This window comes from Oncorhynchus keta, unplaced genomic scaffold, assembly GCF_023373465.1.
Source record: "Oncorhynchus keta strain PuntledgeMale-10-30-2019 unplaced genomic scaffold, Oket_V2 Un_contig_4115_pilon_pilon, whole genome shotgun sequence".
Classification (NCBI taxonomy): domain Eukaryota; kingdom Metazoa; phylum Chordata; class Actinopteri; order Salmoniformes; family Salmonidae; genus Oncorhynchus; species Oncorhynchus keta.
Genome location: NW_026287606.1, coordinates 10,583 through 33,682, shown reverse-complemented (window position 1 = coordinate 33,682; position 23,100 = coordinate 10,583). Strand labels below are relative to the sequence as shown.

The 23,100-nt window shown below is 43.1% G+C and overlaps 1 pseudogene across 1 annotated transcript in view; it reads right to left on the bottom strand.

Moving 5' to 3' along the window:
- The window catches only part of LOC127924497 (disintegrin and metalloproteinase domain-containing protein 9-like), a 63,366-nt pseudogene extending 62,297 nt beyond the window's left edge, over positions 1-1,069 (bottom strand). Inside the window, exon 1 of the transcript XR_008117999.1 lies at positions 911-1,069. The product of XR_008117999.1 is annotated as a disintegrin and metalloproteinase domain-containing protein 9-like (transcript). The remainder of the gene's footprint in view (positions 1-910) is intronic.
- Between the last annotated feature and the right edge of the window lie 22,031 nt (positions 1,070-23,100).

The following is a 23,100-nucleotide window of genomic DNA, read 5'->3' as shown; positions in this document are numbered from 1 at the left end:
CTGGCTGTGCCAGGTAGAGATTAGAAACCTAGAGAGGAACCAGGCTCTGAGGGGTGGCCAGTCCTCTTCTGGCTGTGCCGGGTGGAGATTAGAAACCTAGAGAGGAACCAGGCTCTGAGGGGTGGCCAGTCCTCTTCTGGCTGTGCCAGGTGGAGATTAGAAACCTAGAGAGGAACCAGGCTCTGAGGGGTGGCCAGTCCTCTTCTGGCTGTGCCAGGTGGAGATTAGAAACCTAGAGAGGAACCAGGCTCTGAGGGGTGGCCAGTCCTCTTCTGGCTGTGCCAGGTGGAGATTAGAAACCTAGAGAGGAACCAGGCTCTGAGGGGTGGCCAGTCCTCTTCACATTATCTGATGTAACAATCTGTAGCTAGTTCTCTTGGCTTCCAGGACACAAAAACTAAAGTAAACTTCCCACTTTCTATTTGTTAACCTTAAAAAAATAGCAAAACTAAAGAAAATATTTTTAAAAATGTAGTCTCTAAACAAGTGAAATGACATTTTTCAAAATATATATATTTTTGTGGTGTGCCACATTCCATGTTGTATTTGTTGAGCCGACGTTTCATATTCGGTTCCACGCATCACAAAGTGATTTAGGATCAGCTCTTACCATCACAGCCCAAACCTTCAGGCACATCAGAAACAATAAGACCGAGCCTGGATCAGAATGTATAACAAGCGCTAACAAATTATTTTGTGCGGAAGCACGTGTCGCGGAGAGTTGTGAAATAGCCTCTATTAGTGGTTAATAAGTAGAGTTAAACGGTATGATAGACAAAGTAGCCTTGTTATCAGGTAGGCTACATTTTACAATCAAATTCCCGAGGCTTTGTAATCGCAACAGGTACCAAGCGTAACGAAGAAGACTATCACCTAGGCAATAAAAAATACATCTCAATCTCTCACCCACCTTTATTGTTCTCGGTTCCAACGATGCAACAAATTAGAAACAGTAAAGTCACTACACTTTTCGCCACCATGATCCTTGCTACAGCATTTGTCCATTGACGACAACTGTGGAGGCGGACAGGGCAGGTGAGATGGCAAGGGGGGGGGGGGTGCGCCGGTGAGCCAGGGGGGGTGTGCCTAAAGTTACTCTTCTTCTGTGGGGTTTATCGGCGTTTGGAATCCAACGTTATGGTGCATTACCGCCACCTACTGTTCAGGAGTGTGGGCCAGAGAGGACCGAAACGAAAACCTACCTGTCAGCCCCGGTTATCTTAAATGTTTTTACGAAACGTTGCAAACTATATCTACTGATATTCATTTTTTTTTTATCTTCTCTCATCCCAGCTAACATAAAAACATTCCCACAACTTTAGAGAACGAGAGGCCATTCCCTTCATTTCTAATAGATCTAACCCAGAACGTGTTTACCATGTTCTCTGAACTTAAGACATTCATGTTCTTAACATGATTCATGAGAGCCTTGCAAGCTCATTCATGTGTCCAGTTTTCTGTGAATAAGGAGAATATCCCATCAAACATTTTTTTATTATTTTTATTTCACCTTTATTTAACCAGGAAAAGCCCGTTGAGACCCAGAGTCTCTTCTTCAAGGGAGACCTGACCCAGAAGGCAGCAACAATCAATACATTACAGAATGAAAACACACAACAACGTGATCCAGCCTAAATAAAGCATTTACACTCCTCTGTAACAGAGTCTCCCATCAATATGTTAAATCCATTCAGTAGCACTAACACATCTAGATGAAGTGTGGATTGTAGACTATTCCATTCAGTAGCACTAACACATCTAGATGAAGTGGGATTGTAGACTATTCCATTCAGTAGCACTAACACATCTAGATGAAGCATGGATTGTAGACTATTCCATTCAGTAGCACTAACACATCTAGATGAAGCATGGATTGTAGACTATTCCATTCAGTAGCACTAACACATCTAGATGAAGCAGGGGTTGTAGACTATTCCATTCAGTAGCACTAACACATCTAGATGAAGCAGGGATTGTAGACTATTCCATTCAGTAACACTAACACATCTAGATGAAGCATGGATTGTAGACTATTCCATTCAGTAGCACTAACACATCTAGATGAAGCAGGGATTGTAGACTATTCCATTCAGTAGCACTAACACATCTAGATGAAGCAGGGATTGTAGACTATTCCATTCAGTAGCACTAACACTTCTAGATGAAGCATGGATTGTAGACTATTCCATTCAGTAGCACTAACACATCTAGATGAAGCAGGGATTGTAGACTATTCCATTCAGTAGCACTAACACTTCTAGATGAAGTGGGATTGTAGACTATTCCATTCAGTAGCACTAACACATCTAGATGAAGCAGGGATTGTAGACTATTCCATTCAGTAGCACTAACACATCTAGATGAAGCAGGGATTGTAGACTATTCCATTCAGTAGCACTAACACATCAGTAGCATTAACACATCAGTAGCACTAACATATCTAGATGAAGCAGGGATTGTAGATTATTCCATTCAGTAGCACTAACACATCTAGATGAAGCAGGGATTGTAGACTATTCCATTCAGTAGCACTAACACATCTAGATGAAGCAGGGATTGTAGACTATTCCATTCAGTAGCACTAACACATCTAGATGAAGTGTGGATTGTAGACTATTCCATTCAGTAGCACTAACACTTCTAGATGAAGCATGGATTGTAGACTATTCCATTCAGTAGCACTAACACATCTAGATGAAGCATGGATTGTAGACTATTCCATTCAGTAGCACTAACACATCTAGATGAAGCATGGATTGTAGACTATTCCATTCAGTAGCACTAACACATCTAGATGAAGCATGGATTGTAGACTATTCCATTCAGTAGCACTAACACATCTAGATGAAGCAGGGATTGTAGACTATTCCATTCAGTGGCACTAACACATCTAGATGAAGCATGGATTGTAGACTATTCCATTCAGAGGCACTAACACATCTAGATGAAGCATGGATTGTAGACTATTCCATTCAGTAGCACTAACACATCTAGATGAAGCAGGGATTGTAGATTATTCCATTCAGAGGCACTAACACATCTAGATGAAGCATGGATTGTAGACTATTCCATTCAGTAGCACTAACACATCTAGATGAAGCAGGGATTGTAGATTATTCCATTCAGAGGCACTAACACATCTAGATGAAGCAGGGATTGTAGATTATTCCATTCAGAGGCACTAACACATCTAGATGAAGCAGGGATTGTAGACTATTCCATTCAGAGGCACTAACACATCTAGATGAAGCAGGGATTGTAGACTATTCCATTCAGTGGCACTAACACATCTAGATGAAGCATGGATTGTAGACTATTCCATTCAGTAGCACTAACACTTCTAGATGAAGTGTGGATTGTAGACTATTCCATTCAGTGGCACTAACACATCTAGATGAAGTGGGATTGTAGATTATTCCATTCAGTAGCACTAACACATCTAGATGAAGCATGGATTGTAGACTATTCCATTCAGTAGCACTAACACTTCTAGATGAAGCAGGGATTGTAGACTATTCCATTCAGTAGCACTAACACTCTAGATGAAGCATGGATTGTAGACTATTCCATTCAGTAGCACTAACACATCTAGATGAAGCAGGGATTGTAGACTATTCCATTCAGTAGCACTAACACATCTAGATGAAGCAGGATTGTAGACTATTCCATTCAGTAGCACTAACACATCTAGATGAAGCAGGGATTGTAGACTATTCCATTCAGTAGCACTAACACATCTAGATGAAGTGTGGATTGTAGACTATTCCATTCAGTAGCACTAACACATCTAGATGAAGCATGGATTGTAGACTATTCCATTCAGTAGCACTAACACATCTAGATGAAGTGTGGATTGTAGACTATTCCATTCAGTAGCACTAACACTTCTAGATGAAGTGTGGATTGTAGACTATTCCATTCAGTAGCACTAACACATCTAGATGAAGCATGGATTGTAGACTATTCCATTCAGTAGCACTAACACATCTAGATGAAGCATGGATTGTAGACTATTCCATTCAGTAGCACTAACACATCTAGATGAAGTGTGGATTGTAGACTATTCCATTCAGTAGCACTAACACATCTAGATGAAGCAGGGATTGTAGTCTATTCCATTCAGTGGCACTAACACATCTAGATGAAGCAGGGATTGTAGACTATTCCATTCAGAGGCACTAACATATCTAGATGAAGCAGGGATTGTAGACTATTCCATTCAGTGGCACTAACACATCTAGATGAAGCAGGGATTGTAGACTATTCCATTCAGTAGCACTAACACATCTAGATGAAGCATGGATTGTAGACTATTCCATTCAGTAGCACTAACACATCTAGATGAAGCAGGGATTGTAGACTATTCCATTCAGAGGCACTAACATATCTAGATGAAGCAGGGATTGTAGACTATTCCATTCAGAGGCACTAACACATCTAGATGAAGCAGGGATTGTAGACTATTCCATTCAGAGGCACTAACACATCTAGATGAAGCAGGGATTGTAGACTATTCCATTCAGTAGCACTAACACATCTAGATGAAGCATGGATTGTAGACTATTCCATTCAGTAGCACTAACACTTCTAGATGAAGTGTAGATTGTAGACTATTCCATTCAGTAGGCACTAACACTTCTAGATGAAGTGTGGATTGTAGATTATTCCATTCAGTAGCACTAACACATCTAGATGAAGCATGGATTGTAGACTATTCCATTCAGTAGCACTAACACTTCTAGATGAAGCAGTGTGGATTGTAGACTATTCCATTCAGTAGCACTAACACATCTAGATGAAGTAGGGATTGTAGACTATTCCATTCAGTAGCACTAACACATCTAGATGAAGCATGGATTGTAGACTATTCCATTCAGTAGCACTAACACATCTAGATGAAGCAGGGATTGTAGACTATTCCATTCAGTAGCACTAACACATCTAGATGAAGCATGGATTGTAGACTATTCCATTCAGTAGCACTAACACATCTAGATGAAGCAGGGATTGTAGACTATTCCATTCAGTAGCACTAACATATCTAGATGAAGTGTGGATTGTAGACTATTCAGTTCAGTAGCACTAACACATCTAGATGAAGCAGGGATTGTAGACTATTCCATTCAGAGGCACTAACACATCAAGATGAAGTGGATTGTAGACTATTCCATTCAGTAGCACTAACACATCTAGATGAAGCAGGGATTGTAGACTATTCCATTCAGTAGCACTAACACATCTAGATGAAGCAGGGATTGTAGACTATTCCATTCAGTAGCACTAACACATCTAGATGAAGCAGGGATTGTAGACTATTCCATTCAGAGGCACTAACACAACTAGATGAAGCATGGATTGTAGACTATTCCATTCACACTAACACATCTAGATGAAGCAGGGATTGTAGACTATTCCATTCAGTAGCACTAACACATCTAGATGAAGCAGGGATTGTAGACTATTCCATTCAGTAGCACTAACACATCTAGATGAAGCAGGGATTGTAGACTATTCCATTCAGTAGCACTAACACATCTAGATGAAGCAGGGATTGTAGACTATTCCATTCAGTAGCACTAACACATCTAGATGAAGCAGGGATTGTAGACTATTCCATTCAGTAGCACTAACACATCTAGATGAAGCAGGGATTGTAGACTATTCCATTCAGTAGCACTAACACATCTAGATGAAGCAGGGATTGTAGACTATTCCATTCAGTAGCACTAACACTTCTAGATGAAGCATGGATTGTAGATTCCATTCAGTAGCACTAACACATCTAGATGAAGCATGGATTGTAGACTATTCCATTCAGTAGCACTAACACATCTAGATGAAGCATGGATTGTAGATTATTCCATTCAGTAGCACTAACACTTCTAGATGAAGTGTGGATTGTAGACTATTCCATTCAGTAGCACTAACACATCTAGATGAAGTGTGGATTGTAGACTATTCCATTCAGTAGCACTAACACATCTAGATGAAGCAGGGATTGTAGACTATTCCATTCAGTAGCACTAACACATCTAGATGAAGCAGGGATTGTAGACTATTCCATTCAGTAGCACTAACACATCTAGATGAAGCAGGGATTGTAGACTATTCCATTCAGTAGCACTAACACATCTAGATGAAGCAGGGATTGTAGACTATTCCATTCAGTAGCACTAACACATCTAGATGAAGCAGGGATTGTAGACTATTCCATTCAGTAGCACTAACACATCTAGATGAAGCAGGGATTGTAGACTATTCCATTCAGTAGCACTAACACTTCTAGATGAAGTGTGGATTGTAGACTATTCCATTCAGTAGCACTAACACATCTAGATGAAGCATGGATTGTAGACTATTCCATTCAGTAGCACTAACACATCTAGATGAAGCAGGGATTGTAGACTATTCCATTCAGTAGCACTAACACATCTAGATGAAGCATGGATTGTAGACTATTCCATTCAGTAGCACTAACACATCTAGATGAAGCAGGGATTGTAGACTATTCCATTCAGTGGCACTAACACATCTAGATGAAGCAGGGATTGTAGACTATTCCATTCAGTAGCACTAACACATCTAGATGAAGCAGGGATTGTAGACTATTCCATTCAGTAGCACTAACACATCTAGATGAAGCAGGGATTGTAGACTATTCCATTCAGTAGCACTAACACATCTAGATGAAGTGTGGATTGTAGACTATTCCATTCAGTAGCACTAACACATCTAGATGAAGCAGGGATTGTAGACTATTCCATTCAGAGGCACTAACACATCAGTAGCACTAACATATCTAGATGAAGCAGGGATTGTAGACTATTCCATTCAGTAGCACTAACACATCTAGATGAAGCATGGATTGTAGACTATTCCATTCAGTAGCACTAACACATCTAGATGAAGCAGGGATTGTAGACTATTCCATTCAGTAGCACTAACACATCTAGATGAAGTGTGGATTGTAGACTATTCCATTCAGTAGCACTAACACATCTAGATGAAGTGGGATTGTAGACTATTCCATTCAGTAGCACTAACACATCTAGATGAAGCAGGGATTGTAGATTATTCCATTCAGTAGCACTAACACATCTAGATGAAGCAGGGATTGTAGACTATTCCATTCAGTAGCACTAACACATCTAGATGAAGCATGGGATTGTAGACTATTCCATTCAGTAGCACTAACACATCTAGATGAAGCAGGGATTGTAGACTATTCCATTCAGTAGCACTAACACATCTAGATGAAGCAGGGATTGTAGATTATTCCATTCAGTAGCACTAACACATCTAGATGAAGCAGGGATTGTAGACTATTCCATTCAGTAGCACTAACACATCTAGATGAAGCAGGGATTGTAGATTATTCCATTCAGAGGCACTAACACATCTAGATGAAGCAGGGATTGTAGACTATTCCATTCAGTAGCACTAACACATCTAGATGAAGCAGGGATTGTAGATTATTCCATTCAGAGTCACTAACACATCTAGATGAAGCAGGGATTGTAGACTATTCCATTCAGTAGCACTAACACATCTAGATGAAGCAGGGATTGTAGACTATTCCATTCAGTAGCACTAACACATCTAGATGAAGCAGGGATTGTAGACTATTCCATTCAGTAGCACTAACACATCTAGATGAAGCAGGGATTGTAGACTATTCCATTCAGTAGCACTAACACATCTAGATGAAGCAGGGATTGTAGACTATTCCATTCAGTAGCACTAACACTTCTAGATGAAGCATGGATTGTAGACTATTCCATTCAGTAGCACTAACATATCTAGATGAAGCAGGGATTGTAGACTATTCCATTCAGTAGCACTAACACATCTAGATGAAGCAGGGATTGTAGACTATTCCATTCAGTAGCACTAACACATCTAGATGAAGCAGGGATTGTAGACTATTCCATTCAGTAGCACTAACACATCTAGATGAAGCAGGGATTGTAGACTATTCCATTCAGTAGCACTAACACATCTAGATGAAGCAGGGATTGTAGACTATTCCATTCAGTAGCACTAACACATCTAGATGAAGCAGGGATTGTAGACTATTCCATTCAGTAGCACTAACACATCAGTAGCACTAACATATCTAGATGAAGCAGGGATTGTAGACTATTCCATTCAGTAGCACTAACATATCTAGATGAAGTGTGGATTGTAGACTATTCCATTCAGTAGCACTAACACATCTAGATGAAGCAGGGATTGTAGACTATTCCATTCAGTAGCACTAACACATCTAGATGAAGCAGGGATTGTAGACTATTCCATTCAGTAGCACTAACACATCTAGATGAAGCAGGGATTGTAGACTATTCCATTCAGTAGCACTAACACATCTAGATGAAGCAGGGATTGTAGACTATTCCATTCAGTAGCACTAACATATCTAGATGAAGTGTGGATTGTAGACTATTCCATTCAGTAGCACTAACACATCTAGATGAAGCAGGATTGTAGACTATTCCATTCAGTAGCACTAACACATCTAGATGAAGCAGGGATTGTAGATTATTCCATTCAGTAGCACTAACACATCTAGATGAAGTGGGATTGTAGACTATTCCATTCAGTAGCACTAACACATCTAGATGAAGCATGGGATTGTAGACTATTCCATTCAGTAGCACTAACACATCTAGATGAAGTGTGGATTGTAGACTATTCCATTCAGTAGCACTAACACATCTAGATGAAGCAGGGATTGTAGATTATTCCATTCAGTAGCACTAACACATCTAGATGAAGCAGGGATTGTAGACTATTCCATTCAGTAGCACTAACACATCTAGATGAAGCAGGGATTGTAGATTATTCCATTCAGTAGCACTAACACATCTAGATGAAGCAGGGATTGTAGATTATTCCATTCAGAGGCACTAACACATCTAGATGAAGCATGGATTGTAGACTATTCCATTCAGTAGCACTAACATATCTAGATGAAGCAGGGATTGTAGACTATTCCATTCAGTAGCACTAACACATCTAGATGAAGCAGGGATTGTAGACTATTCCATTCAGTAGCACTAACATATCTAGATGAAGCAGGGATTGTAGACTATTCCATTCAGTAGCACTAACACATCTAGATGAAGCAGGGATTGTAGACTATTCCATTCAGTAGCACTAACACATCTAGATGAAGCATGGATTGTAGACTATTCCATTCAGTAGCACTAACATATCTAGATGAAGCAGGGATTGTAGACTATTCCATTCAGTAGCACTAACACATCTAGATGAAGCAGGGATTGTAGACTATTCCATTCAGTAGCACTAACACATCTAGATGAAGCAGGGATTGTAGACTATTCCATTCAGTAGCACTAACACATCTAGATGAAGCAGGGATTGTAGACTATTCCATTCAGTAGCACTAACACATCTAGATGAAGCAGGGATTGTAGACTATTCCATTCAGTAGCACTAACACATCTAGATGAAGCAGGGATTGTAGACTATTCCATTCAGTAGCACTAACACATCTAGATGAAGCAGGGATTGTAGATTATTCCATTCAGTAGCACTAACACATCTAGATGAAGCAGGGATTGTAGACTATTCCATTCAGTAGCACTAACATATCTAGATGAAGCAGGGATTGTAGACTATTCCATTCAGTAGCACTAACACATCTAGATACAGTGTGGATTGTAGACTATTCCATTCAGTAGCACTAACATATCTAGATGAAGCAGGGATTGTAGACTATTCCATTCAGTAGCACTAACACATCTAGATGAAGCAGGGATTGTAGACTATTCCATTCAGTAGCACTAACACTTCTAGATGCAGTGTGGATTGTAGACTATTCCATTCAGTAGCACTAACACATCTAGATGAAGTGGGATTGTAGACTATTCCATTCAGTAGCACTAACACATCTAGATGAAGCAGGGATTGTAGATTATTCCATTCAGTAGCACTAACACATCTAGATGAAGCAGGGATTGTAGACTATTCCATTCAGTAGCACTAACACATCTAGATGAAGCATGGGATTGTAGACTATTCCATTCAGTAGCACTAACACATCTAGATGAAGCAGGGATTGTAGATTATTCCATTCAGTAGCACTAACATATCTAGATGAAGCAGGGATTGTAGACTATTCCATTCAGTAGCACTAACACATCTAGATGAAGCAGGGATTGTAGACTATTCCATTCAGTAGCACTAACACATCTAGATGAAGCAGGGATTGTAGACTATTCCATTCAGTAGCACTAACACATCTAGATGAAGCAGGGATTGTAGATTATTCCATTCAGTAGCACTAACACATCTAGATGAAGCAGGGATTGTAGACTATTCCATTCAGTAGCACTAACATATCTAGATGAAGCAGGGATTGTAGACTATTCCATTCAGTAGCACTAACACATCTAGATGAAGCAGGGATTGTAGACTATTCCATTCAGTAGCACTAACACATCTAGATGAAGCAGGGATTGTAGACTATTCCATTCAGTAGCACTAACACATCTAGATGAAGCAGGGATTGTAGACTATTCCATTCAGTAGCACTAACACATCTAGATGAAGCATGGATTGTAGACTATTCCATTCAGTAGCACTAACACATCTAGATGAAGCAGGGATTGTAGACTATTCCATTCAGTAGCACTAACACATCTAGATGAAGCAGGGATTGTAGACTATTCCATTCAGTAGCACTAACACATCTAGATGAAGCAGGGATTGTAGACTATTCCATTCAGTAGCACTAACACATCTAGATGAAGCAGGGATTGTAGACTATTCCATTCAGAGGCACTAACACATCTAGATGAAGCAGGGATTGTAGACTATTCCATTCAGTGGCACTAACACATCTAGATGAAGCAGGGATTGTAGACTATTCCATTCAGTAGCACTAACACATCTAGATGAAGCAGGGATTGTAGACTATTCCATTCAGTAGCACTAACACATCTAGATGAAGCAGGGATTGTAGACTATTCCATTCAGTAGCACTAACACATCTAGATGAAGCAGGGATTGTAGACTATTCCATTCAGTAGCACTAACACATCTAGATGAAGCATGGATTGTAGACTATTCCATTCAGTAGCACTAACACATCTAGATGAAGCATGGATTGTAGACTATTCCATTCAGTAGCACTAACACATCTAGATGAAGCAGGGATTGTAGACTATTCCATTCAGTAGCACTAACACATCTAGATGAAGCAGGGATTGTAGACTATTCCATTCAGTAGCACTAACACATCTAGATGAAGCATGGATTGTAGACTATTCCATTCAGTAGCACTAACACATCTAGATGAAGCATGGATTGTAGACTATTCCATTCAGTAGCACTAACACATCTAGATGAAGCAGGGATTGTAGACTATTCCATTCAGTAGCACTAACACATCTAGATGAAGCAGGGATTGTAGACTATTCCATTCAGTAGCACTAACACATCTAGATGAAGCAGGGATTGTAGACTATTCCATTCAGTAGCACTAACACATCTAGATGAAGTGTGGATTGTAGACTATTCCATTCAGTAGCACTAACACTTCTAGATGAAGTGTGGATTGTAGACTATTCCATTCAGTAGCACTAACACATCTAGATGAAGCAGGGATTGTAGACTATTCCATTCAGTAGCACTAACACATCTAGATGAAGCAGGGATTGTAGACTATTCCATTCAGTAGCACTAACACATCTAGATGAAGCATGGATTGTAGACTATTCCATTCAGTAGCACTAACACATCTAGATGAAGCAGGGATTGTAGATTATTCCATTCAGTAGCACTAACACATCTAGATGAAGCATGGATTGTAGACTATTCCATTCAGTAGCACTAACACATCTAGATGAAGCAGGGATTGTAGACTATTCCATTCAGTAGCACTAACACATCTAGATGAAGCAGGGATTGTAGACTATTCCATTCAGTAGCACTAACACATCTAGATGAAGTGTGGATTGTAGACTATTCCATTCAGTAGCACTAACACATCTAGATGAAGCAGGGATTGTAGACTATTCCATTCAGTAGCACTAACACATCTAGATGAAGCAGGGATTGTAGACTATTCCATTCAGTAGCACTAACACATCTAGATGAAGCAGGGATTGTAGACTATTCCATTCAGTAGCACTAACACATCTAGATGAAGCAGGGATTGTAGACTATTCCATTCAGTAGCACTAACACATCTAGATGAAGTGTGGATTGTAGACTATTCCATTCAGTAGCACTAACACATCTAGATGAAGTGTGGATTGTAGACTATTCCATTCAGTAGCACTAACACATCTAGATGAAGCAGGGATTGTAGACTATTCCATTCAGTAGCACTAACACATCTAGATGAAGTGTGGATTGTAGACTATTCCATTCAGTAGCACTAACACATCTAGATGAAGCAGTGGATTGTAGACTATTCCATTCAGTAGCACTAACACATCTAGATGAAGTGTGGATTGTAGACTATTCCATTCAGTAGCACTAACACATCTAGATGAAGCAGGGATTGTAGACTATTCCATTCAGTAGCACTAACACATCTAGATGAAGCAGGGATTGTAGACTATTCCATTCAGTAGCACTAACACATCTAGATGAAGCAGGGATTGTAGATTATTCCATTCAGTAGCACTAACACATCTAGATGAAGCAGGGATTGTAGACTATTCCATTCAGTAGCACTAACACATCTAGATGAAGCAGGGATTGTAGACTATTCCATTCAGTAGCACTAACACATCTAGATGAAGCAGGGATTGTAGACTATTCCATTCAGTAGCACTAACATATCTAGATGAAGCAGGGATTGTAGACTATTCCATTCAGTAGCACTAACACATCTAGATGAAGCAGGGATTGTAGACTATTCCATTCAGTAGCACTAACACTTCTAGATGAAGCATGGATTGTAGACTATTCCATTCAGTAGCACTAACACATCTAGATGAAGCAGGGATTGTAGACTATTCCATTCAGTAGCACTAACACATCTAGATGAAGCAGGGATTGTAGACTATTCCATTCAGTAGCACTAACACATCTAGATGAAGCAGGGATTGTAGACTATTCCATTCAGTAGCACTAACATATCTAGATGAAGCAGGGATTGTAGACTATTCCATTCAGAGGCACTAACACATCTAGATGAAGCAGGGATTGTAGACTATTCCATTCAGTGGCACTAACACATCTAGATGAAGCAGGGATTGTAGACTATTCCATTCAGTAGCACTAACACATCTAGATGAAGCAGGGATTGTAGACTATTCCATTCAGTAGCACTAACACATCTAGATGAAGCATGGATTGTAGACTATTCCATTCAGTAGCACTAACACATCTAGATGAAGCAGGGATTGTAGACTATTCCATTCAGTAGCACTAACACATCTAGATGAAGCAGGGATTGTAGACTATTCCATTCAGTAGCACTAACACATCTAGATGAAGCAGGATTGTAGACTATTCCATTCAGGGCACTAACACATCTAGATGAAGCATGGATTGTAGACTATTCCATTCAGAGGCACTAACACATCTAGATGAAGCAGGGATTGTAGACTATTCCATTCAGTAGCACTAACACATCTAGATGAAGTGTGGATTGTAGACTATTCCATTCAGTAGCACTAACACATCTAGATGAAGCAGGGATTGTAGACTATTCCATTCAGTAGCACTAACACATCTAGATGAAGCATGGATTGTAGACTATTCCATTCAGTAGCACTAACACATCTAGATGAAGCATGGATTGTAGACTATTCCATTCAGTAGCACTAACACATCTAGATGAAGCAGGGATTGTAGACTATTCCATTCAGTAGCACTAACACATCTAGATGAAGCAGGGATTGTAGACTATTCCATTCAGAGCACTAACACATCTAGATGAAGCAGGGATTGTAGACTATTCCATTCAGTAGCACTAACACTTCTAGATGGAGCATGGATTGTAGACTATTCCATTACATGATAAACAGAGGAGGTTGCATGATAAACAGAGGAGGATGCATGATACAGAGTCAGTCTCTGTCAGATGAAGCTGCATGATAAACAGAGTCCATCTCTGTAAGACTGCATGATAAACAGAGGAGGCTGCATTATAAACAGAGTCCAGTCTCTGTAAGACAGAGGAGGCTGCATGATAAACAGAGTCCAGTCTCTGTCAGACAGAGGAGGCTACATGATAAACAGATTCATTCTCTGTAAGACAGAGGAGGCTGCATGATAAACAGAGTCCAGTCTCTGTCAGACAGAGGAGGCTGCATGATAAACAGAGTCAGTCTCTGTCAGACAGAGGAGGCTGCATGACAAACAGAGTCCAGTCTCTTTCAGACAGAGAGACTGCATGATAAACAGAGTTCCAGTCTCTGTCAGACAGAGGAGGCTGCATGATAAACAGAGTCCAGTCTCTGTCAGACAGAGGAGGCTGTATGATAAACAGAGTCCAGTCTCTGTTCAGAGGAGTCTGCATGATAAACAGAGGAGGCTGCATGACAAACAGAGTCCAGTCTCTTTCAGACAGAGGAGACTGCATGATAAACAGAGTCCAGTCTCTGTCAGACAGAGCTGCATGATAAACAGAGTCAGTCCCTGTCAGACAGAGGAGGCTGCATGATAAACAGAGTTCCATTCAGAGCATGATAAACAGAGAAGGCTGCATGACAAACAGAGTCCAGTCTCTGTTAGATGAAGGCTGGATGATAAACAGATTCCATTCTGTAGACAGAGGAGGCTGCATGATAAACAGAGTCCAGTCTCTGATGAAGACAGAGGAGGCCATTCAGTAGCACTAACAATGATAAACAGAGTCCAGTTCTGAGACAGAGGAGGCTGCATGATAAACAGAGTCCAGTCTCTTTCAGACAGAGGAGACTGCATGATAAACTCCAGTCTCTGACAGAGGAGGCTGTATTGATAAACTATTCCATTCAGTAGACAGAGGAGGCTATAAACAGAGTAGTCTAGACAGAGGAGGCTGCATGATAAACAGATTGTAGACTATTCCATTCAGTAGCAGGCTACATGATAAACAGAGGAGGATGCATGATAAACAGAGTCCAGTCTCTGTAGACAGAGGAGGCTTCTAGATAAACAGAGTCTCTGTCAGACAGAGCAGGCTGCATGATAAACAGAGTCTCTGTCAGACAGAGGAGGCTGTATGGAGGATGCATGATAAACTATTCCATTCAGTAGCACTAGACAGAGGAGGTGGATGATAAACAGACTCCATCTCTGTCAGACAGAGGAGGCTGCATGATAAACAGAGTCCAGTTCTGTCAGACAGAGGAGGCTATTCCATTCATGATAAACAGATGAAGAGATTGATGCTATTCCATTCTGTAGACAGAGGAGGCTGCATGATAAACAGAGTCTCTGTCAGACAGAGGAGAATGCATTAAACAGAGTCTCTGTCAGACAGATGGAGGCTATTGATAAACAGAGTCTATTCCATTATGATAAACAGAGTCTCTGTCAGACAGAGGAGGCTGTATGATAAACAGAGTCAGTCTAGATGAGAGGGATTGATGATAAACAGAGGAGGCTGCATGATAAACAGAGTCCAGTCTCTGTCAGACAGAGGAGGCTGCATTCAGAGTCAGTCTCTGTAAGACAGAGGAGGCTGCATGATAAACAGAGTCTCTGTTAGACAGAGGAGGCTGCATGATAAACAGAGTCCAGTCTCTGTAGACAGAGGAGGCTGCATGATAAACAGAGTTCCAGTTCTGCTCTCAGACAGAGGAGACTGCATGATAAACAGAGTCCAGTCTCTCTTAGACAGAGGAGGCTGTATGATAAACAGAGTCCAGTCACTGTCAGACAGAGGAGGCTGCATGATAAACAGAGTCCAGTCTCTGTAAGACAGAGGAGGCTGCATGATAAACAGAGTCTCTGTTAGACAGAGGAGGCTGCATGATAAACAGAGTCCAGTCTCTGTAAGACAGAGGAGGCTGCATGATAAACAGAGTCCAGTCTCTGTTAGACAGAGGAGGCTGCATGATAAACAGAGTCTCTGTCAGACAGAGGAGGCTGCAGATAAATTCAGAGTCTCTGTCAGACAGAGGAGGCTGCATGATAAACAGAGTCCAGTCTCTGTAAGACAGAGGAGGCTGCATGATAAACAGAGTCCAGTCTCTGTCAGACAGAGGAGGCTGCATGATAAACAGATCCAGTCTCTGTAAGACAGAGGAGACTGCATGATAAACAGAGTCCAGTCTCTGTAAGACAGAGGAGGCTGCATAGATAAACAGAGTCTCTGTAAGACAGAGGAGGCTGCAAGATAAACAGAGTCCAGTCTCTGTCAGACAGAGGAGGCTGTATGATAAACAGAGTCCAGTCTCTGTCAGACAGAGGAGGCTGCATGATAAACAGAGTCTCTGTCAGACAGAGGAGGCTGCAAGATAAACAGAGTCCAGTCTCTGTCAGACAGAGGAGGCTGTATGATTAACAGAGTCCAGTCTCTGTCAGACAGAGGAGGCTGCATGATAAACAGAGTCTCTGTCAGACAGAGGAGGCTGCAAGATAAACAGAGTCCAGTCTCTGTCAGACAGAGGAGGCTGCATGATAAACAGAGTCCAGTCTCTGTCAGACAGAGGAGGCTGTATGATAAACAGAGTCCAGTCTCACTGTAGACAGAGAGGCTGCATGATAAACAGAGTCCAGTCTCTGTAGACAGAGGAGGCTGCATGATAAACAGAGTCCAGTCTCTGTTAGACACGAGAGGCTGCATGATAAACAGAGTCCAGTCTCTGTCAGACAGAGGAGGCTGCATGATAAACAGAGTCCAGTCTCTGAAGACAGAGGAGGCTATTCCATGATAAACAGAGTCTCTGTCAGATGAAGAGGGAGGCTGTATGATAAACAGAGTAGCTCTAACAGAGGAGACTGCATCTAGAGTGTCTCTGTCAGACAGAGGATTGATAAACAGAGTCCATCTCTGTAGACAGAGGAGGCTGAATGATAAACTAGTCCATTCTGTAACAGACAGAGGAGGCTGCATGATAAACAGAGTCTCTCTAGAGACAGAGGAGGCTGCATGATTCCAGAGTCCAGTCTCTAGACAGAGGAGGCTGCATGATAAATTCAGAGTCCAGTCTCTGTCAGACAGAGGAGGCTGCATGATAAACAGAGTCCAGTCTCTGTAAGACAGAGGAGACTGCATGATAAACAGATGAAGCAGTCTCTGTAAGACAGTCCATTCAGGCACTAGGAGGCTGCATGATAAACAGAGTCTCTCTAGATAAGACAGAGGAGGCTGCATGATAAACAGAGTCCCTGTCAGACAGAGGAGGCTGTATGATAAACAGAGTCCAGTTCTGTCAGACAGAGCACTGCATGATAAACAGAGTCTCTGTCAGACAGAGGAGGCTGCAGATAAACAGAGACTCCAGTCTCATCAGACAGAGGAGGCTGTATGATAAACAGAGTCCAGTGTCAGACAGAGGAGGATGCATGATAAACAGAGTCCAGTCTCTGTCAGACAGAGGAGGCTGCATGATAAACAGAGTCCAGTGAGACAGAGGAGGCTGCATGATAAACAGAGTCCAGTCTCTGTCAGACAGAGGAGGCTAGACATGATAAACAGAGTCCAGTCTCTGTAGACAGAGGAGGCTGCATGATAAACAGAGTCCAGTCTCTGTCAGACAGAGGAGGCTGCATGATAAACAGAGTCCAGTCTCTGTTAGACAGAGGAGGCTGCATGATAAACAGAGGAGGCTAACATGATAAACAGAGTCCAGTCTATGAGGAGGCTGCATGATAAACAGAGTCCAGTCTCTGTCAGACAGAGGAGGCTGCATGATAAACAGAGTCTCTGTCAGACAGAGGAGGCTGCATGATAAACAGAGTCCAGTCTCTGTCAGACAGAGAGAGACTGCATGATAAACAGAGTCCAGTCTCTGTAAGACAGAGGAGGCTGCATGATAAACAGAGTCCAGTCTCTGTTAGACAGAGGAGGCTGCATGATAAACAGAGTCCAGTCTCTGTAGACAGAGGAGGCTGCATGATAAACAGAGTCCAGTCTCTGTAGACAGAGGCTGCATGATAAACAGAGTCCAGTCTCTGTCAGACAGAGGAGGCTGCATGATAAACAGAGTCCAGTCTCTGTCAGACAGAGGAGGCTGCATGATAAACAGAGTCCAGTCTCTGTAAGACAGAGGAGGCTGCATGATAAACAGAGTCCAGTCTCTGTAAGACAGAGGAGGCTGCATGATAAACAGAGTCCAGTCTCTGTAAGACAAAGGAGGCTGCATGATAAACAGAGGAGGCTGCATGATAAACAGAGTCCAGTCTCTGTAGACAGAGGAGGCTGCATGCATATACAGTACAACAAGTCACCATAATTAATTACAGAGAGAAAAGTGGCCTCTCTAAGAGTGATTCCAGCTGAGTCTTCCTGGGTAAGTCTCTAAGAGTGATTCCAGTTGAGTCTTCCTGGGTAAGTCTCTAAGAGTGATTCCAGCTGTGAGTCTTTCTGGGTAAGTCTCGAAGAGTGATTCCAGCTGAGTCTTTCTGGGTAAGTCTCTAAGAGTCTCTAGAGATTCCAGCTGAGTCTTCCTGGGTAAGTCTCTAAGAGTGATTCCAGCTGTGAGTCTTTCTGGGTAAGTCAAGAGTGATTCCAGCTGAGTCTTCCTGGGAAGTCTCTAAGAGTGATTCCAGCTGTGAGTCTTTCTCTGGGTAAGTCTCTAGAGTGATTCCAGCTGAAGTCTCTAAGAGTGATTCCAGCTGAGTCTTTCTGAGTCTCTAAGAGTGATTCCAGCTGTGAGTCTTTCTGCAAGTCTGAGTGATTCCAGCTGAGTCTTCCTGGGTAAGTCTCTAAGAGTGATTCCAGCTGAGTCTTTCTGGGTAAGTCTCTAAGAGTGATTCCAGCTGAGTCTTTCTGGGTAAGTCTCTAAGAGTGATTCCAGCTTTCTTTCTGGGTAAAGTTCAACTTGTCATCCAATCAGATACCTAGAAGTTGTAGGGCTTTCTCAATGGATAAGCCACCAGATGTGACCATGCTGCATTCTCTGAGAGTTCATAGAAGTTGAAGGCTTTCTCCCTGAATGACATAAAGTAAATGTAAATGTTCTAGAGTTCATGAATTTAGTTTTTCTCCATGAAGAACAGATTTTCAAGACCAGTTTCTCCATAAGGAACATAGATAATGGGAGCTTTCTCCCTGAGGAACATAGAAGTGGGGGCTTTCTCCCTGAGGAACATAGAAGTGGGGGCTTTCTCCCTGAGGAACATAGAAGTGGGGGGCTTTCTCCCTGAGGAACATAGAAGTGGGGGGCTTTCTCCCTGAGGAACATAGAAGTGGGGGCTTTCTCCCTGAGGAACATAGAAGTGGGGGCTTTCTCCCTGAGGAACATAGAAGTGGGGGGCTTTCTCCCTGAGGAACATAGAAGTGGGGGGCTTTCTCCCTGAGGAACATAGAAGTGGGGGGCTTTCTCCCTGAGGAACATAGAAGTGGGGGGCTTTCTCCCTGAGGAACATAGAAGTGGGGGGCTTTCTCCCTGAGGAACATAGAAGTGGGGGGCTTTCTCCCTGAGGAACATAGAAGTGGGGGCTTTCTCCCTGAGGAACATAGAAGTGGGGGGCTTTCTCCCTGAGGAACATAGAAGTGGGGGGCTTTCTCCCTGAGGAACATAGAAGTGGGGGCTTTCTCCCTGAGGAACATAGAAGTGGGGGGCTTTCTCCCTGAGGAACATAGAAGTGGGGGGCTTTCTCCCTGAGGAACATAGAAGTGGGGGCTTTCTCCCTGAGGAACATAGAAGTGGGGGGCTTTCTCCCTGAGGAACATAGAAGTGGGGGCTTTCTCCCTGAGGAACATAGAAGTGGGAGGGCTTTCTCCCTGAGGAACATAGAAGTGGGGGCTTTCTCCCTGAGGAACATAGAAGTGGGGGGGCTTTCTCCCTGAGGAACATAGAAGTGGGGGGGGCTTTCTCCCTGAGGAACATAGAAGTGGGGAGGCTTTCTCCCTGAGGAACATAGAAGTGGGGGGCTTTCTCCCTGAGGAACATAGAAGTGGGGGGGCTTTCTCCCTGAGGAACATAGAAGTGGGGGGCTTTCTCCCTGAGGAACATAGAAGTGGGGGCTTTCTCCCTGAGGAACATAGAAGTGGGGGCTTTCTCCCTGAGGAACATAGAAGTGGAGGGCTTTCTCCCCCAACATAGAAGTGGGGGCTTTCTCCCTGAGGAACATAGAAGTGGGGGGCTTTCTCCCTGAGGAACATAGAAGTGGGGGCTTTCTCCCTGAGGAACATAGAAGTGGGGGGCTTTCTCCCTGAGGAACATAGAAGTGGGAGGGCTTTCTCCCTGAGGAACATAGAAGTGGAGGGCTTTCTCCCTGAGGAACATAGAAGTGGGGGCTTTCTCCCTGAGGAACATAGAAGTGGGGGCTTTCTCCCTGAGGAACATAGAAGTGGAGGGCTTTCTCCCTGAGGAACATAGAAGTGGGGGCTTTCTCCCTGAGGAACATAGAAGTGGGAGGGCTTTCTCCCTGAGGAACATAGAAGTGGGGGCTTTCTCCCTGAGGAACATAGAAGTGGGAGGGCTTTCTCCCCGAGGAACATAGAAGTGGAGGGCTTTCTCCCTGAGGAACATAGAAGTGGGGGGCTTTCTCCCTGAGGAACATAGAAGTGGGGGCTTCTAAGAACATCTCCCTGAGGAACATAGAAGTGGGGGGCTTTCTCCCCACCCCAGGAACATAGAAGTGGGGGCTTTCTCCCTGAGGAACATAGAAGTGGGAGGGCTTTCTCCCTGAGGAACATAGAAGTGGGGGCTTTCTCCCCACCTGAGGAACATAGAAGTGGGGGCTTTCTCCCTGAGGAACATAGAAGTGGGGGCTTTCTCCCTGAGGAACATAGAAGTGGGAGGGCTTTCTCCCTGAGGAACATAGAAGTGAGGGGGGCTTTCTCCCTGAGGAACATAGAAGTGAGGGGCTTTCTCCCTGAGGAACATAGAAGTGGAGGGCTTTCTCCCTGAGGAACATAGAAGTGGGAGGGCTTTCTCCCACCTGAGGAACATAGAAGTGGGGGGGCTTTCTCCCTGAGGAACATAGAACTGGGAGGGCTTTCTCCCTGAGGAACATAGAAGTGGAGGGCTTTCTCCCTGAGGAACATAGAAGTGGGGGCTTTCTCCCTGAGGAACATAGAAGTCTGAGGGCTTTCTCCCTGAGGAACATAGAACTGGGGGCTTTCTCCCTGAGGAACATAGAAGTGAGGGGCTTTCTCCCTGAGGAACATAGAAGTGGGGGGCTTTCTCCCTGAGGAACATAGAAGTGGATGGCTTTCTCCCTGAGGAACATAGAAGTGGGAGGGCTTTCTCCTGAGGAACATAAAGTGGAGGGCTTTCTCCCTGAGGAACATAGAAGTGAGGGCTTTCTCCCCACCTGAGGAACATAGAAGTGGAGGGCTTTCTCCCTAAGGAACATAGAAGTGGAGGGCTTTCTCCCTGAGGAACATAGAAGTGGGGGGCTTTCTCCCTGAGGAACATAAATTGTTAGCTGGGATCAATGTATCTCTCTAAGAACTGAAACCTCAATGTCCAACTCCAAGGGCTGAAACCTCAATGTCTACCTCCCCACCTCTAAGAACAGAAACCTCAATGTCTACCTCCCCACCTCTAAGAACAGAAACCTCAATGTCTACCTCCCCACCTCTAAGAACAGAAACCCCACCTCTAAGAACTGAAACCTCAATGTCCACCTCCCCACCAATGTCTACCTCCCCACCTCTAAGAACAGAAACCTCAATGTCTACCTCCCCACCTCTAAGAACAGAAACCTCAATGTCTACCTCCCCACCTCTAAGAACAGAAACCTCAATGTCCACCTCCCCACCTCTAAGAACAGAAACCTCAATGTCCACCTCCCCACCTCTAAGAACAGAAACCTCAATGTCTACCTCCCCACCTCTAAGAACAGAAACCTCAATGTCTACCTCCCCACCTCTAAGAACAGAAACCTCAATGTCTACCTCCCCACCTCTAAGAACAGAAACCTCAATGTCTACCTCCCCACCTCTAAGAACAGAAACCTCAATGTCTACCTCCCCACCTCTAAGAACAGAAACCTCAATGTCTACCTCCCCACCTCTAAGAACAGAAACCTCAATGTCTACCTCCCCACCTCTAAGAACAGAAACCTCAATGTCTACCTCCCCACCTCTAAGAACAGAAACCTCAATGTCCACCTCCACACCTCTAAGAACAGAAACCTCAATGTCCACCTCCCCACCTCTAAGAACAGAAACCTCAATGTCCACCTCCCCACCTCTAAGAACAGAAACCTCAATGTCTACCTCCCCACCTCTAAGAACAGAAACCTCAATGTCTACCTCCCCACCTCTAAGAACAGAAACCTCAATGTCTACCTCCCCACCTCTAAGAACAGAAACCTCAATGTCTACCTCCCCACCTCTAAGAACAGAAACCTCAATGTCTACCTCCCCACCTCTAAGAACAGAAACCTCAATGTCTACCTCCCCACCTCTAAGAACAGAAACCTCAATGTCTACCTCCCCACCTCTAAGAACAGAAACCTCAATGTCTACCTCCCCACCTCTAAGAACAGAAACCTCAATGTCTACCTCCCCACCTCTAAGAACAGAAACCTCAATGTCTACCTCCCCACCTCTAAGAACAGAAACCTCAATGTCTACCTCCCCACCTCTAAGAACAGAAACCTCAATGTCTACCTCCCCACCTCTAAGAACAGAAACCTCAATGTCTACCTCCCCACCTCTAAGAACAGAAACCTCAATGTCTACCTCCCCACCTCTAAGAACAGAAACCTCAATGTCTACCTCCCCACCTCTAAGAACAGAAACCTCAATGTCTACCTCCCCACCTCTAAGAACAGAAACCTCAATGTCTACCTCCCCACCTCTAAGAACAGAAACCTCAATGTCTACCTCCCCACCTCTAAGAACAGAAACCTCAATGTCTACCTCCCCACCTCTAAGAACAGAAACCTCAATGTCTACCTCCCCACCTCTAAGAACAGAAACCTCAATGTCTACCTCCCACCCTCTAAGAACAGAAACCTCAATGTCACCTCCCCACCTCTAAGAACAGAAACCTCAATGTC